The following is a 17,987-nucleotide window of genomic DNA, read 5'->3' as shown; positions in this document are numbered from 1 at the left end:
TCAGTCTCTCATGAAGAAATAAATAAAATCTTTAAAAAAAAAAAAAGAACTACTGAACTGCTCTATTGTGAGACTAATGTAACACTATAAACTACACTGGGACACTGGGATTAAAATTAAAAACTTAATAAAAATTTAAAAAATAATATCTAGGGAATCCCTGGGTGGCTCAGCGGTTTGGCGCCTGCCTTTGGCCCAGGGCACGATCCTGGAGACCCGGGATCGAATCCCACGTCGGGCTCCCGGTGCATGGAGCCTGCTTCTCCCTCTGCCTGTGTCTCTGCCTCTGTGTGTGTGTGTGTGACTATCATAAATAAATAAAAAAAATTAAAAATAAATAAAAATAATATCTAGCATTGGGATAACAAGAGTTCTACAAAGATAGAAAAAAATTCAAGGGAAAGAAATCATCAAAAAGATAATTTAAGAAAATTTTCCAAAACTGAAAGCTGTAAGTTTTCAGGTGGAAAAGGCCCACCAAACATCCAGCACAATGTGAGGAAATGAACCACAGAAAAACACATGAACAGGATGGCCATCTAGGATTTCAGACAGGAAGCAGGCCACATATCAAGAATCAAGAGTCAGAATGAGGGACGCCTGGGTGCTCAGCAGTTGAGCATCAGTCTTTGGCTCAGGGCATGATCCTAGGTCCAGGGATTGAGTTCTGCACCAGGCTCCTTGCGAGGAGCCTGCTTCTCCCTCTGCCTATGTCTCTGCCTCTCTCTCTCTGTGTCTCTCATGAAAACATAAATAAAACCTTAAAAAAAAAAAGAGGGCAGCCCAGGTGGCTCAGTGGTTTAGTGCTGCCTTCAGCCCAGGGCCTGATCCTGGCTGGAGACCCGGGATCGAGTCCCACATCGGGCTCCCTGCATGGAGCCTGCTTCTCCCTCTGCCTGTGTCTCTGCCTCTCTCTCTCTCATGAATAAATAAATAAAATCTTTAAAAAAATTTTTTTTAATTAAAAAAAAGAATGACTGGAAGACAGAAGGAAATGGAGTGTGACTTTCAAAATTCTGAGGGAAAATGATTATCAGTCCAAAATTCTGTCTCATGTATTAGTTATGCATAAAGGTGAGACAAAGACATTTTCTGAATACTCTCAAAAACTTCCCTCCTACACAGTTTCTTGGGAAGCTACTAGAGGACACATGTCATCCAAACAAGAAGTCAGCATGAGCACATTGTTTAAAGATAGGAAGGTAGAAATAGAAGCAGGGAGAACCAAACACTTTCTAACAAGCCTCACAGCATGATTCGACCCTTTATGTGCACTAAGACCGCAATAAAAATGAAAACTGATTTGAAACATGGCGAATAAAGGAGGGGGGGAGAGCCATGGAACTTTGCTGAGAAAATCTGCTGATGCTGTGTGAAGAGGGAACAGAATGCATCTGACGCTGCAAAGCCAGGTAGATAGGGAGCAGAAGTGGAGCAAAGCAACAAAGGTCACCTCGAACACACAGGATCCTTGGGAAAGGGGAGACCTGGGCCAATCACCAAGGCCTGTCCATCCCACCTCCTGGATATGTGCTGATCTGGGTGGCTGCGACCCCACGCATGCCCACCTTCCCATCCAGGGCCACAATGGCCTCCCCTCCCCCAACCCACTCCCTACACAGCAGCCACATGGCCCTTTCTAGAACAAAGTCTGATCATATTGTCCCCCTGACCAAATGCTTAAATGGCTTTTTGTTGCTCCTTGCACAAGACCAAGTAATTTGACAGAACTCTATGGTTTGAACAGCCTCTCTTATTGCTGCCTCCACTTAACAATATGGAAATCATAGCCTTCCTCCTCATCACCCCACTCTCTTGCCACTGAGCCCCCACAGTCCTGCCCCTTGTTACCTGCTTAATTCTCACATTTCCTTTGGGAGGAGCTCTGCAAAGCAACCCCTGACCTTCTAAACCAGGGTGGTTCCCCGCTGTGAGCACCTCCTTCCCTGTAGCTCCACCACATGGCCTGCAACATGCTTATTCCAGTTTCTGGATGGCTCCCACCAAACAGCAAGCTCTACTAGACCTCCTACTGGCCATGACTCCACTAGATACAAATGACCACTCTCCAAGTCAAACCAGCCAACACAAATGGGAATTTATCAGCTCTCATGTGTCCCTGGGGGAGGTGGGGGAGTAGGTCACAAACACCACCAGAGTCCTGGCCTTTGTTCCTTTCCTCTCCTTACAGATTCTCTCTGTTAGCTGGTCTCCACGTGGTGGAGTCACCAGCTCACATCCTTCCAACTTGAGGCAGTCCTGCCTGCTGGCTCCTGGGAAAGACTCGGGGCTCTCCTTGCTTGATGCAAATGCCAATCCAGAACAAAGGGCCTGGATGCTCTGTGTGGGTGGGCTTGGGTCCATCCCCAAAAGATGGGGAAGATACCAATGTTCTCAGAACAACGCCTGTCACAGGCACCCCTGTACTCGTGGCCCCCAGTAGACACACAGCTGATGTTCAGTGAATGTTGAATAGACAGACTTACACTCTGAGTTCATGATACTGTGTCTGTTCTGTTTTCTGAGACAAATTCAGTAAAAGCATGTGATTTCTATAGAAGTTCATTGGAAGAAGCCAGTGACAATTAATAGCAAGCACCTATGTAATTCTTTTCATGTATGAGCCACTGTCCTAAGACCTTTATGTATATTGACTGATTTAATCTTTAAAGAAAAAAGCACTTCTGAGAGGTAGACACTATTACTGATGCCTCGAATCCCGCAGCTAGAAGGCCTTTCCTCCAACAACACCAGAGTCCCTGTCAAGTCCTGAATCCTGTGCGCATTTTAACTTTGCTTTGCACACTGCCTGCTGCCTTTGCTGAGAGCGGAATCTCCCAGTGCTTCCTGCATAGCTGTCCAACCCTGTGGTCCAACCCCACAACACCAAGGGTTGCTGTTCCCTGGCAATCTGCTCAGAGGTCTCCACTGAAGCTGTCCTGGAAACCAGAATGGACACAGGTAGCATCTGTACCTCTCATCCCAAAAGCAGTTTTCCTGCCCACCTGTGTGAGATCAGTTCACATCCACACACGATGGGGTTTCTGCTAGTGTGCAGTGGGCTGGTCAACACTAGTCTCAGGGCAGGTTCCAAGCTCCTGCCATGGCTCATGATGCTAATCCAGACGCTGAATCCATCTGCTGACCAATCTAGAGGACATTGCCAATATTCCACAAACTATTGGTCCAAAGCTTCACACCCATTTGCTTTTGTATTTTGTTTCTCTAGCCTCTGAAATTCTGTGCTTCCTTCTTAATTTGATTTCCTAATAAAAAGGGGGGGGGGTGCCTGGGTGGCTCAGTCATTAGCATCTGCCTTCGGCTCAGGTCGTGATCCCAGAGTCCTGGGATGGAGTCCTGCATCTGGCTCCCTGCTCAGGGGAAGTCTGCTTCTCCCTCTATCTCTGCCCCTCCTCTCCACTCGCATTCTCTCTCTCTCTCTCAAATAAATAAATAAAATCTTAAAAAAAAATTTTTTAAATCAATGCATCACGTGCAGGAAACAAAGAGCCTTTACAATTTTCTGCCAGTTAAAATCTTTGCCTTCCAAAATCTTGGACCCTACCTGAATCTTCCTATCCTTGGTGTTTTTCTGTGTCTATAAAGGACTCCATATATGTAGATGTGCTTTAAGGGATGTAACTATTTATCTACAACAGTTCCAACTGACTTTGTGGCTGGATTAAATCACAGCATGGTGTACGGAAAAGCATGAGGCTCCTGTCCTCACCTGAGCACTAGCTCTTTACATATGCTCTCAAGTGAGACACCTGCATTCACCAAACCTGACTTTTCAAATCTGTAAAACAAGACAACGAAACTCGGCTACATGAAACCCATTAAAACTCCATCATCTGTGATCTCATGGGCGTCTAATGAATGTAGATGTGTTCTAAGACAAGTCACCACATCCCATGGGCTACTGTGACTGTGATGGAAAGCTTCTGAGGCGCTCTGGCTTTCTCCTTTCCTGGTGTCCATGCCCACATGTGATCCCCTTTCCCTGCAGTGTAGGATGTCTTGGGTCATGCTTCCAACCCACAGAACAGGGTAGGGGAATGTCCCTGCAAGATAAGGTGCAATACTGCAATAGGACACCAGACACCTTCGAGGAGCACAGATTCTGTAGATGTAAGAGCGCAGGCCACCAGGTCACCCGCACTTTAAATGCAGCCACAAGTTTGGGGTCCCCGAGCCCTTAGCACTTCTGAGCAACTGGCTCCACATCCAGGCAATCTCACTACTTCTCAGGTTCAATGTTCACTAGAGTGACTCACAGAACTCAAAAAAGTACTTACAGTTACTGCTTTATTGTGATGCATACAAATTAGGACAGGGCAAAGCTGGAGAGGATCACTAATACAGACTTCCCTCATCTTCTCCCTGTGGAATTGGGACACATAGATGGACTCACCTGAGCTTAGCGTCCAGAGTTCTTACTGGAGTTTTCCTCGTCTGCATGGTTGCTTTACCATCAGCTACTGGTGGGCCAGGCTCCATCTCCAAAGTTTTCCCCACAGGAGGTCAAGCTAAAGTCCCAACCCCTCATCATGTGGTTGGTCTTCTAAACTGTGCACCCTGGGTCATCTCATCAACAGAAATGTGACATGGTAGAGGGGCTGCCATGAGTAACAAGACATTCCTACCCGACAGCTCAGGGAATTCTCAGGATTTAGAGGCTATATCCCAGGAACAGGAGTCAGGACCAGACAGATTCTTTACTGTGCAGCATCAAGGTACAAGACATGGCGGCCTTCATGTTGCTTATAGAATGTCTCTCTTACCAGTTTTGATGAAGCAAATGGCAATGTGCAGAGGGAGGCCTGCGTCCAACCACCACTGAAACACAGAATCATGTCAACAGTCATATAATGTTGGAAGCAGACTCTTCCCCAGCTGAGCCTTCAGATAACACCATTGATTGCAATCTTTTCAGAAATCCCAAAACAAGGATGCCTGGGTGGCTCAGTGGTTGAGTGTCTGCCTTTGGCTCAGGTCATGATCCCAGGGTCCTGGGATGGAGTCCCACATCGGGCTCCCTGCATGGAGCCTGCTTCTCCCTCTGCTTATGTCTCTGCCTCTCTCTGTGTGTCTCTCATGAATAAGTAAATAAAAAATCTTAAAAAAAAAAAAGTAAATCCCAAAGCAGAGGACCCAGCTAAGCCCTTCCCACATTCCTGACTCATGGGGAACAACTACTATGAAATAACACATGTACTGTTTTAATTTGCTGGATTTGGGGCTAATTTGTTACACAGCAATACACATAATACACCAAAACACTGACTATACTGTGACTAAAATTTAGGATTTCCTGAGTAAAGCAAAACTAGAAGATGCAATCAAACAATGGACTTCCCATAGTTATGCTAAGTAAATGAAAAAATGGGATGGATCATCAAGCAGCAAACTAGCAGCACAGACAGATTAAGTGACTTACCTGAGCTCAAACAAGAGGGAAGTAGTAGAGTGAAGACCTGAACCCCCAGTGGCCAGACTCCAGAACCTGTACGTTAAAACACCACTTTACATGCCCGCTGGAGAAAACCAAACAGCAAAACCACAGGATAGTTGCCCAAGGTCCCTAAGTAACAAAGACTTCTCCCCCTCAAGGTTTTAACTACAATTTATTTATATACCACTGTTTCCAAAGAGGATATCAAGTGTTTCAATGATTCTACAAAACACTGTGATAAAAATTGAAGGAAAAATCAGGTGAGGCTATCAGAAGGAAAAGAATTTAGGCAGGAAAAGCAGCAGGAAGCTGGGTGGGCTTGTTCCTGGTGAGGGACGGGAGACCCAGGTTCTGAGTTCTGAGCGTGAAAGACTCCAGGACAGAGGGAAGCAGATTCGACTGCAGGACGCACAGCATGCTCTTGGAAGACTGAAGCAACTGTTCCTGGCATAAACCGGAGAAAATGTATTCCCATAGGGGTCACAAAGGAAATCTGGTGTCATACAGTCATCAACATCCCCAGAAACATCTGTAAGGGGCCCAAACACATCCCAGAGGAACGAGAAAGATGGATGCAATGCCTAGTTTCTCTCTCTCTCTCTCTTTCTCTCTCTCTCTCTCTCTCTCTCAAAATTTTTCCTTCACAACATTTTTCAATTTCTCCTACCCTCTGCCCTTTGGTGTTTTGTGCATTAGTGGAGTAGCCGTTAGGTCTTGGGCCGAAAATGAAGACCAAGTGCAAAATCAGCAGTGTCATAAAGAGGGCCTGGGGAACATAAGGAGGATATCCCTCCCTAAACACATCAACTGCTCCCACACATTGACAAACCAATCCTCCTCTGTAGATGTGTGCCCCATCCCATGGGTCAAATGCTAAATGTGCCATCAGGATGTGTAGATTCCAACACTGAATCTCCTGTTGCAGCAACAATATGATACTTTTTCATCTTTTTGCTGTGAGATCTCAGCCCCATGGCACTACCCTCAGCAGCTCTGCTGGGGATGTCTTGCCTCAGGCAGCCCAACCTCTCTGGACGCTCCCTGTTTCCTGGATCCCAATGACCTCAGACATGATGCTATTGTGTGACTGTGGCAGAACCATTAAAAAAAATAATGGAAAGGAAGCCAAGGGATGTAAAACAGAGTCCTGAGTACTTGCCTGGGTTGTGACTGCTCCATATATGGCATCCACAGTAGACCAGGCATGAGAAGTCAGGCAGGATGAGGCACACGGCTGCACAACGTCCTCCTGGGATGTCCTGTGACAGGTCAGCGCCAATGGTTAGCATCCAATGTCCATGTGATTGCCAGAATAGGCAAGTACTTATGGGAGCAAGGGGTCCTCCAACGAGAGGGACTTCTCAGAACCTGGAGAAATGCATGAGGTAAGCTGAAACCACGCTGTAATGGGATGTTATTTTACATCCGGGAAAAAGGAAATGAGTATTTTCATTGTAAACACTTCTGAAAGTAATGATCAGCAAGACCTTCCTGCCTGCAGAGACACCTGGGTGGCTCAGTCGATGAAGCTCCTGCCTGCGGTGTCCGTCATCTCGGGGTCCTGGGATGGAGCCCTGCTCGGGGCTCCCTGCTCAGTAGGGATCTGCTTCCTTCTCTCTCTGTACCTCTACGCCTCCCCCTGCCTGTGCACGTGCACTCTCTGTCTCTCAATCAATCAATCAATCAATCAATCAATCTACCTTTTTAAAAAAATCTTCCTGGCTGCAGAGAATGCCAAGAATACCGAGAAGTAGTGACTATCAAAGTCATGATAAGAAAGTAGGGACATGGGGAACGCACACAGCCCGGCAGGACAGGCCCCGAGAGCTCTGTCGTGTCGTCAGCATAGGGGACATGGACTGAGCAGGGAACCCTGTAGCAGAGGACCATGTGGGTTTCCTCCCGCTCCCCCCAGTGCCTACAAAGAACCTGCAGATGGAAAGTCTGTGCAGTGGAAAGCACATCGGTGTTCACCTGCAGCAAGGGGTGTGTGAGATGGGTGGCTGGGAAGGGGCGCAGGGAGACCCCCTGGAGCAAGGAAGGTGTCCTGCTTCTCGACTTGCAGTGGTGGTTGTGTGGATACACACACCCGACATGACTCATAAAACTGCACGTGTGCACTTCCCTGCATGCACATTATGCCTCCATAAAGTTGGGGGGGGTTAAGTCATAACCACACCCAGCATGGGGCTCTTGATCTAGTCCTGAGATCAAGAGCCGCATGTTTCACTGACTGAGCCAGCAAGGGGCCCCCATAAAACTGGTTTTAAAAGGAAATTGAAGGACTCCTGGGTGGCTCAGCAGTTGAACATCTGCCTTCGGTCCAGGGTGTGATCCCAGAGTCCTGGGATCGAGTCCCACATCAGGCTCCCTGCATGAAGCCTGCTTCTCCCTCTGCCTGTGTCTCTGCCTCTCTCTCTGTATCTCTCATGAATAAATAAATAAAAATCTTTTTTAGAAAAAGGAAATTGAACACAATCAAAGCGAAGCTCTTGATCCCCTCACCTAGAACCTGCTCCTCGTTTTCCCTTCTCAGGAAATATCTGCCGTCTTCCTCTTGTGTTCAGATCCTGCCATCACCGACTCCCCTTCATCTCTCACTCTGACATCTCTCACTGCCTGACCCTTCCTCTGGCATGTGCAAGCCGCTGTCCTCTCTTGCCTCACTCGGGAGCCTCCCCCTGGCCTCCCTGCCTCCATCCTCAGCCACTCTTCTGTTCTCCCCACTGACCCACAACACACATGTGACTCCTCCACTCAGCACTCCCCTACCAGTCCCTTTCTTACATGGTATATACTCCAAAGTGCTTGCATAGCTGGCAGGACCTTCCGAGATCTGCCCCCAACTCGCTCCCCACATTTACATATTCTTAAGCAACATCTACCTCAGGACATTTGATTTAGTCTTTTGCCTTTGTTGACATTGACATTGTCCCAGACATCCCAGGGCCCCATCAGAGAGGCCATCCCTATATAAACAGCATTCCCACTAAACAACTATGATGCGAATAAAAGAAAATGGACTTTTAAATATGAAGAAGTGAAGGAAATGTATTACAGATTTGCAGGCATTTTACACATAAGACTAGTTAACCAATTTCTACCAATGAGGAAACATTTTATATTCTAGTATTAATCACTGTGGTTTTAAAATATTAAAACTCTTTAATTCACTAGTATTGTTCCTGAAAAACTATTCTAAAAATTTTAAAGGCAAAACCTATCTATGCAAAATGTTTATTACATCATCTGTACTATAAACAAAAAATTTGAAACAAACAAAATATCCAGTGCTTGGTAAATAGGTACATTATAGATGTTTAACATTATAATTACCAACATTATATAATACCAAGGAAAAGATGTTTCTGATATATTCTGTAAACAAAAAAGGGGCAGAATAAAACTTTTCGAATTTTTTGTATTTTTACATTTACAAGTATGGAAAATGTGAGTGTGTATACAGGAACTGCAGAGATGTGGAACCACTATACTCAAACGGCAGAGATCAAGAGAGTATAGGTTTTCAACTTTTCTTTAATGTTGATTTTTCTAAGATTTGTATGCAGAGCAAAATGACGTATACAGACTTGAATCCTGTGGACACCATTCAGCAGTACACACCTGAAGACAGTCTTCCAAACTCTCTGGACCTCAGAAATCCATCAAGTTCTCATTAATGCAGGTGCCCTGTGCCCACCCACGTCCGCTGAATCCATGTCTCCAGAGGAGTTGCCCCAGGAGCTGTATTTTTAACCAACACAGATGATTAGGCAATCACTAATTTAGGGCAGAGAATAGCATCATTGTGACATAAAAGATTCCAGTGCAGTTTTCAGGCCACTAATTGATTTGTCCCATCCATAAGTATACGTTGCTCATTCTTCCTCATCCCCTCTCATTAAGGAGCCGCAGAGAACCATCTCAACGAGCCTCTCAAGCAACTTGCTCTATGAGCTCATGAGGCAGCAATGTTCTCCAGCCATACATGGTAACAGAAATGAAACAGGAAGCCTGACCAGAGTCACTCAGTGAATTACAGGTAGAGAGTAGACCAAGATGTTGTTTGGAGAGAGACAGAAGAAAGGAAGCTATGGGGATTTTGTTTTTGCTTTTTAAGGATTTATTTATTGGGGGGGCGGTGCAGAGGGAGAGAATCTTTCAAGCAGACCCTTCACTGAGTGAGGAACCTGACACAGGGCTTGATCCTAGAACCCCTGTGATGGTGACCCCAGCCAAAACCAAGGGTCAGACACCCAGCTAAGTAAGCCACCCACATATCCCATTTTATTGGGGTGTTTTGTCTTGTTTTATTTTTTAAGATATAATTGTTCTTTAAGTTTCTATTTAAATACCAGTTAGAGATCATACAGTGTAATATTAGGTTTAGGTGTACAATATAGTGATTCAAAGACTTCGGTACAACACCCGGTGGTCATCATGACAGGTGCACTCCATCTCCATTCCCTGCCCACCATCCTTCTGGTGACCATCAGTGTGTTCTCTAGAGTGAAGAGTCTGTTTTTTGGTTTGCTGCTCTGGTTCTTTTTTTCCCCTTTGCTCATTTGTTTTGTTCATCAAATTCCACATATGAATGAAATCATATGGTGTTTATCTTTCTCTAACTTACTTTTTTTTCTAACTTACTTCACTCAGCATGATACTCTCTAGCTCCATCCATGTCATTGCAAATGGCAAGATTTCATTATTTTTCATGGCTGAGTAATATTCCAGTGTGTATATACACCACCTCTTCTTTATTCATTCGTCAGTGGAAACTTGGGCTGCTTCCATATCTTGGCTATTATGTATAATGTTTCTGTAAACATCAGGATGAGGAAGCCATGATTTACAGGAGCATTAATGTGTTTGGGATGATAGTTTAGGAGGAGGGCAATAATGGATAGGAACACAAAACATAGCTTCCTATTGTTGGAAAGAAAAATGACCCTGTTTCTTTGTTTCCTCTCCACCCTCAGCCCAGGTAAAGGCAAGAGGCCCAGGCAGTCCCCTAACCAGGGACGCAGCCCAAGTTTTCCTAGGCTACCTGCCATGAAGAAGTTACCCAGGGGGAGGCAGTATCCAAAGATTTATTCCCAGTGTGTAAAGACAAGAGCCTGTCATGAACTGTGAGGATACAAACCAGAGGAGTCAAGAGAAAGAACAAAAGACAAAACAGGTGAGTTGGCTCAAGGCTCAGTCCTTAAATGGGACATACTCTCTTTTTTTGGCAGCAGAGTTCCTCAATGCACCTCTCCACATTGGGCTCGAGCCTCCTCCTCCTGCTCATTGTGTTCACCCAACCCATGAGGGTAGGTCATTGCCTGCCTTGGGTTCCCACTGGGTTCTGCAAGTCCACACTCGCATCAAAGCCCAGCCCAGAACATTAGTTGCTCAGCTAGAGGATCCAACACACTCCTGCCTTGCGCAAGCCCTTCCCTGCTCACCTCGTGCTCTGAGATGATTTCTTAGAACCCAGTTCTGCCACATGTTGCCCCAACGCACAAGACAAAATGTCCTCTGATAAGAAAGTCATGGCAGTTCATCAAGCCCCTGGGGATAATGGCTGCTGGCCATTCCATCCTGGGGGGCAGTTTCTCTAGCTCTGGTTCCACCTAGTGTCTGTCATCCCAGCCCCTGACACTAAACTCAAGTTAGAACACAAAGGTCATCTGAATGATGTTCAAGGACATTAGCTACTTGCAAACACCTGACATTTTGTAAGAGCTGAGGATAAAGACACCCTCAAAGAGGTGGTCATTTCTGATTTCCTTTAGAGACCACAATGCCTCAAGAGGCTCAGAATCTGAGCAGGAAAACAAGCATCTCACTCTTTAAAAGCCTTCTCAAGATGCCTGGGTGGCTCAGCAGTTGAGCATCTGCTTTTGACTCAGGGCATGATCCCAGGGTCCTGGGATAGAGTCCTGCATTGGGATCCCTGCAGGGAGGTTGCTTCTCCCTCTGCTTGTGTCTCTGCCTCTCTGTCTCTCATGAATGAATAAATAAAATCTTTTCAAAAAAAAAAAAAAAAGCCCTTCTCACTGGTATCCTGCTTTCTGCAACACGTTCGAACCCAATGGGTGGGGTCGGAACCACAGCTGCTCATTCAGAAGTGAGTTGGACACCCCAAGCCTACAGCTCTTGACATCTCCTTCTGGCTCCCACTTCATGCCTCTGGTTCTGTAGTCCTCCCCTCAATGCCAGTATTTTCTTTTCTGACATATGAAAAATTGGCTTTGCTCCTGGACTCCCAGCACTTTCTAATGGGGCTGCTACTCCTGCTTCTACTATCAATGCCCTAAAATGTGCCCCTCCTGCGGGTGCAGGGGTACAATAAAAACATTTGAAAGGCCATATATTGTGTTTCCATACAAAGTTTGCAGGCTTTTCTTCTCTTGAAAGCTGCAGGATCATTCTGGCTTGTTGTGTATAGCTTAGGACTCCAAACCATGGCACCACATTTAGATGAAGCCTGGGGAAATATGAAGCAGTTACCAGTGAGCCACGTCATCTGCAGGACCATGATTTCTGCCAAAGACCCTACAGGCAGGAGACTCTGGTTAGTCTTGAATCAGAACCACTTTTGACCCCAAAACATAGTTTGATTTGGAGGACAATTCCCTCCAGACTGCTATGACTTACACTGCTGACAGCTTCCGTGCATGCTAGTGATGCTGACCCCCCCATGGCCAAGGAGCTGCCCCACCCATTCCAAGGACTAGTAAATTTTAACATCCCTCGCTCTGTACCATTATCATGTAAATTGAATTCCTTCCGTATTTGTTAGCATCTGCTGTGCCAATGTAACATGCCAGGGACTCAAGGAACACAGAGATAAACAAGACAAGTTTTCTCTTGAAAAGAATCTCAGATGCAAATTTAGAAAGAAAAAAAAAGATTTATCAAAAAAAAAGTTGGATAGCCTATTCTATGAAAATCACTAACATAGAAGCCAGTGCCTCAACATCAGAGGATAATAAAGAGTTCTTAAATAGTTAACTGAGCAGAAAATCTCTGTTCCAGAAGCACCCTGAACTTCAGGCACAATCACACAATCTGAAAACCCAGTTTCACAGATTGGCACAGGGCAGGGACAATTATACACAATCAAACTGTGTAACATGCTCAAGAAATAGGTGTGGACAAAAATAATAAGATACCTAAGAACAAACATAACCAAGAGGTGAAAGACCTGTACTCTGAAAACTATGAAACACTGATGAAAGCAATTGAAGATGACATAAATGCAAAGACAGTCCATGCTCATGGATTGGAAGAACAAATATTGTTAAAATGTCTCTACTACCCAAAGCAATCCACAGATTTAATGCAATCCCTATCAAAATACCAATGGCATTTTTCACAGAGATAGAACAAATAATCCTCAATTTGTGTGAAACCACAAAAGACCCTGAATAGCCAAAGCTACCTTGAAAAAGAAAAGCTGAGGGCATCACAATTCCAAACTTCAAGTTATATTATGAAGCTATAGTGATCAAGACAGTATGGTATTGGAAGAAAAATAAACAAAACAGACACATAGATCGTTATAGATCTATAGATCATTACAAAAGAATAGAAAACCCAGAGATGAACCCACAACTAATTGTCAATTAATCTTTGGCAAAGCAGGAAAGAACATCCAATAGGGAAAAGACAGTCACTTCAACAAATGGTGTTGGGAAAATTGGACAGCAACAAGCAAAAGAATAAAACTGGACAGCCTTCTTATACCACACGCAAAAATAAATTCAAAATGGATGAAAGACCTAAATGTGGGACCTGAAACTATAAAAATCCTAGAAGAGAACACAAACAGTAACCTCTTTGACATTGGGCATAGCAACTTCTTTCTAGATATGTCACCTGAGGCAAGGGAAAATAAAAGGAAAACAAAAGCAAAAACAAACTATTGGGACTTCATTAAAACAAAAGGCTTCTGCACAGTAAAGGAAACCATCAAGAAAACTGAGAGGCAGCCTACAGAACGGGAGAAAATGTTTGCAAAGGACATAACCAATAAAGGGTTAGTATCCAACATATATAAAGAACTGATACATGGGTAGCCCCGGTGGCGCAGCGGTTTAGCGCCGCCTGCAGCCCGGGGCATGATCTAGAGACCCTGGATCGAGTCCCGCGTCAGGCTCTCTGCATGGAGCCTGCTTCTCCCTCTGCCTGTGTCTCTGCCTCTCTCTCTCTCTCTCTGCATCTCTACGAATAAATAAATAAAATCTTTAAAAAAAAAAAAAAAGAACTGATACAACTCAACACCTAAAAAACAAATAATCCAATTAAAAATGGGCAGAAGACATAAACAGACATTTTCTCAAAGAAGACATCCAGATGGCTAACAGACACATGAAAAGATGCTCCACACATCACTCATCACTGGGGAAATGCAAATCAAACCCACAATGAGATACTACCTCACACTTGTCGGAATGGCTAAATCAACAACAAAAGAAACAACAGGTGTTGGCAAGGATGTGTGGAAAGGGGAACCCTTCTGCACTGTTGGTAGGAATGCAAACTGGTACAGTCATTCTGTAAAATTATGGAGGTCTTTCAAAAAATTACAAATAGAACTACCCTATGATCCAGGGTGCCTAGGTGACTCAGTTGGTTAAGCGTCTACTTTTGGTTCAGGTCATCAAGTCCCGAATCTGGCTCCCTGCTCAGCAGTCTGCTTCTCCCATTCCCTCTATCCCTCCCCCTTGTTCATGCTCTCTCATGCTCTCTCTCTCTCTCTCTCATGCTCTCTCAAATAAAATCTTTTAAAAATGAACTACCCTATGATCCAGTAATTGCACTAGTATTTACCTAATGAACACAAAAGTACTAATTCAAAGGGATACATGCACCCCAATGTTTATAGCATCATTGTCTACAATAGCCAAGACATGGAAGCCCAAGTGTCCATTAAGTGATGAATGGATAAAGGAGTTGTGATATATTGGGGCACATTGCTCAATAGTTAAGCATCCATCTCTAGATTTCAGGTCATGTCATGATTGCAGGCAGGTTGTAAGATTGAGCCTTGTGTCAGGCTCGGCACTATTCATAGAGCCTGCTTGGGATTCTCTCTCTCTCTCCCTTTCTCTCTCTCTCTCTCTCTCAGAATTAATTAATTAAAAAGAAGTGGTATATATAATAGAATATTACTTAGCCATAAAAAATGAAATCCTGCCATTTGCAGCCATATGGATGGAGCTACTGTATTATGCGAAGTGAAATAGGTCAGTCAGAGAAAGACAAATACCACATAATCTCAGTCATATGTGGAAATTAAGAAGCAAAACAAACGAGCAAAAGGGAGGAAAAAAGGAGAGAGACACACACACAAAGAAACAGATCCATAACTATACAGAATAAACTGCTGATCACCAGAGGGGAGGTTGGTAGGGAATGGGTGGGATAGGTGATGGGGATTAAGGAGCTCATCTGTCCTGATGAGCACCAAGGCAATATATGGAAGTGTTGAATCACTCTGTCATACACCTAAAAGTAATATGACACTATATGTTAACCAACTGGAATTAAATTTTTTTAAAAAAAGGAAAGAAATAGGTGTGAAGCTTATTTACAATAAAGATTCTCAGAGCTTCTGATTTGGTAGATCTTGGGTAGGGCCTAGGAATCTTCATTTTTATCCAATGTTCCAGAGTTTTCTGATCCAGGATTCTGAGCAATTTGGAAATGTGTCGATCCATAGTATTGGACAAAAGGGCAGGCTATGTCTAGCTGTCCCAAGACTTACCTGGAATGTTGAGATTCAAATATCCAGCTGTCCTGCTACCCACTCATCATCCCTCATCCCCTTTCACTAAAAGCTTCTTTGAAAATGAGAGGAGCAGCAAGTGAAGGCTGAGGCTTGAGCTGTATTTGCTTCATGGTAAATCCACTGTGTGGGAAGCGAACCACAGGAGAATCTGGGTGAGGGGCTTTGCAGGCAGAGAGAATGCCTGTGAGAGGGAGAGTGTTGGCAGGGGGGACAAGAGGCCAGAGTGACTGAAGCCCAGGATAAAAGTGAGGTCAGAGCTGTCATGGGCCCAAGTTTGCCAGGTCTGTGGCCCTTTGCAAGGACTTTGGCTTTTCCTGAGTGGGGTGGAGACCACCAAGCAGAGGGATGTGGTTTGCCTTGGGACATCACTGTGGCTGCTGGTTAGGACATTCTCAAGGGGTGCCAGGGAGAGTGCAGGGACCCCAGCTAAGAAGTAGTCATGATGACCCAGGCAAGAGGTGATGGGGCTTGGATGCTCAGTGGACATGGTGAGAGATGGAATATTCAGAATATCCTGCCTAAAGGCAGAACCCACAGGGCTTGCTGATCGACTCCAGGTGGGCCACAAAAGAGAAGTCAAGAATGGCTTCAACTATAGCACAGGGTCTCTTTTTTGCAGAGATGAAGTGTTCTGAATTGACTGGTATTGGTTGTGTGAATACACCAAAAGCCATTGAGTTGTATACTTTAAGTGGGTGAATTTTATGATACTCAAAGTTTCTGTCAATAAAATTGTTGTTGTTTTTCATGAATGACTTCAAGTTCTGGGGCCTGAGTGATGAGGAAGGTGAAGCCCCATTAACAGAGATGAGGAAGTCTGTGGAAAGAGCGGGTCTGATGGAGCTCAGCCAGAGATATGGCAATGCAGGGACTCACTAGATTTGAGATGCCTGCTAGACATAAAGAGGAAGCATTCCTTAGGCTATGAAGTATCTGAATCTTAGACTCACAACGTGGACTGGGCTGGGGATGCACTCATTTTAAAGGCACTGGGTGAGATCAGCAAATGTAGACAATGAAGAGAGGAAGTCCAAGGATTGAGCTCCAAGGACTCTAATCTTAAGGGATCAGGGGGACAAAGAGAGACGAGTAAGTAGACAGAAAACCTAGCTGGCAGGTGCCATGAAGGCAGGTACACAAAGTGTCCTAAAGAGGGTAGAGCAATCAATGCATCAAATGCTCCTGACAAGTCCAGTAAAATGAATACTGAAAATTTGCCATTAAACTTGGCGATTTATACATAGGCCCCAGAAACCTTAATAACAGCAAATTTGGAGGTACACTCAGAGTAAAAGCCCAGTTGGAGCAGGATCAAAAGAGAACATAAGAGAGGTTAGAGGCAAAAATCACAACCAACTCTTTCAAGAACTTTTGCTGGGAGGGAAAGGAGGGAGTTGGAGCAGTGGCTGAAAGGGGAAGGGGGTGGAGAGGTTTTTCAACTAAGATAGGAAAGCCAGTGGTGTGAGTGTACCTGAACAGAAATATTAGGTAAAGACAGAAATTGTAAAGGTGAGAGAGGAGGATTGATGGAGTGAGTCCTGGAGCAGAGGAGAGAAGGTGGGATGTAACATCCAAGTGGAAGGTCTCCCATGTCAGGAACTAACCAAGTTCGGAGGAGAAGGCGGAGCATGCAGGCAGGTGCAGCACAGCTGGACTGGACTGTGGGCTGGGAACTGGTGGAGACTCTCCGGACCCCTCTGTTCTGTCATTGATGTAAGAAGCCAGGTCACCACTGAATGGAGTCATGAGGTGTGGGGTGGGGAGGGGGAAGTACTGAAGATGTGAGAACAGAAGAGAGGGTAGGAAGAAATCACACAGGAAAATGGCAGTTGGAGTGAATTTGGGAAACAAGCAATGACTGCAGAGCAGCAGGGAGGCTCACTTGGGGCTCACTTGGGGTCATGATCATGAATTTAAAGTGAGACGGGTCAGCACAGTTGCATATCTGTTGGCAGTAATGGGGGCAGCAGGGCTAGCTGAGGACAAAGCACAGCTGATACCCCACGACCCCGCCCAGGGTGAGATTCCTGAGGAGGCTTCCAATTGTCTTAATGTGGGTGCCTTGCTAGAGGGAAAAACAATTTTTAACTTGACAATGGCAAGGCCTCCAGTGTCTCTGTAGGTCCTCCTTAGCTTATGAAAATCCTTTTGAAATCTCCCTTTTCCTTACCTCCCCCAACTCCCAGGTATATAAGCAGCCACCCCTCATAGGCCCGGGGCAGCAGCTCTTCCCGCCCACGGGTCCCATCCCTGGGCTTTAATAAAACCATCATTTTGCACCAAAGATGTCTCAAGAATTCTTTCTTGGTCGGCTCCAGACTGCACCTATATTCCAAAACTTCAGCAGCAGCATGCTCAGCCCTATAACGCAGGCAAGGTTAAGTAGATAGCAGGCGCTGACAGTACGCTAAGCACATTTTAGCTAGAAGTGAGACAAAGCAAGTAGATGTCCCTGCCAGGAGAAATGGAGTCCAGGACTTGAGACATCAGGCCGGAAGGTGCCTTGAGCCTGAGAGGCCATATACAAGCCAGCGGGGGTGGAGGGGGAGGTCCGTGGTTCTGAGGATTGTGAGGGGACCAGAGAGATGCTTGGAACATGTTTGATGAAAATATAGAAAGTTGCAGGCACAGAAAGTGACCATGTGTGTGAGCAGCAAGGACCGAAGGGAGAGGATCCTTGAGAGCAGAGGGACATGACCTCGTGTTCTCTGCTTCCATATTTCTGATGCTTTGGTATCTGGGGCTTCTCTG

General features: G+C 45.2%; 1 long non-coding RNA gene across 2 annotated transcripts in view; it reads right to left on the bottom strand.

Annotated features, from left to right (window-relative positions):
• Positions 1–17,987, bottom strand: part of LOC112648846 (uncharacterized) — a 45,439-nt gene that overhangs the window by 17,042 nt on the left and 10,410 nt on the right. The window contains exons 2-4 of one of the 2 annotated variants that reach the window (XR_007412006.1): positions 5,441–6,823; positions 4,647–4,839; positions 4,299–4,383 (exon numbers count right to left, since the gene is read on the bottom strand). This is a non-coding gene — a long non-coding RNA (uncharacterized LOC112648846). The remainder of the gene's footprint in view (positions 1–4,298; positions 4,384–4,646; positions 4,840–5,440; positions 6,824–17,987) is intronic. The other variant, XR_007412007.1, reaches the window with a different exon arrangement.

Source organism: Canis lupus, chromosome 7 (genome assembly GCF_003254725.2).
Source record: "Canis lupus dingo isolate Sandy chromosome 7, ASM325472v2, whole genome shotgun sequence".
Lineage (NCBI taxonomy): Eukaryota > Metazoa > Chordata > Mammalia > Carnivora > Canidae > Canis > Canis lupus.
This window is presented reverse-complemented; position numbering and strand designations above follow the sequence as displayed.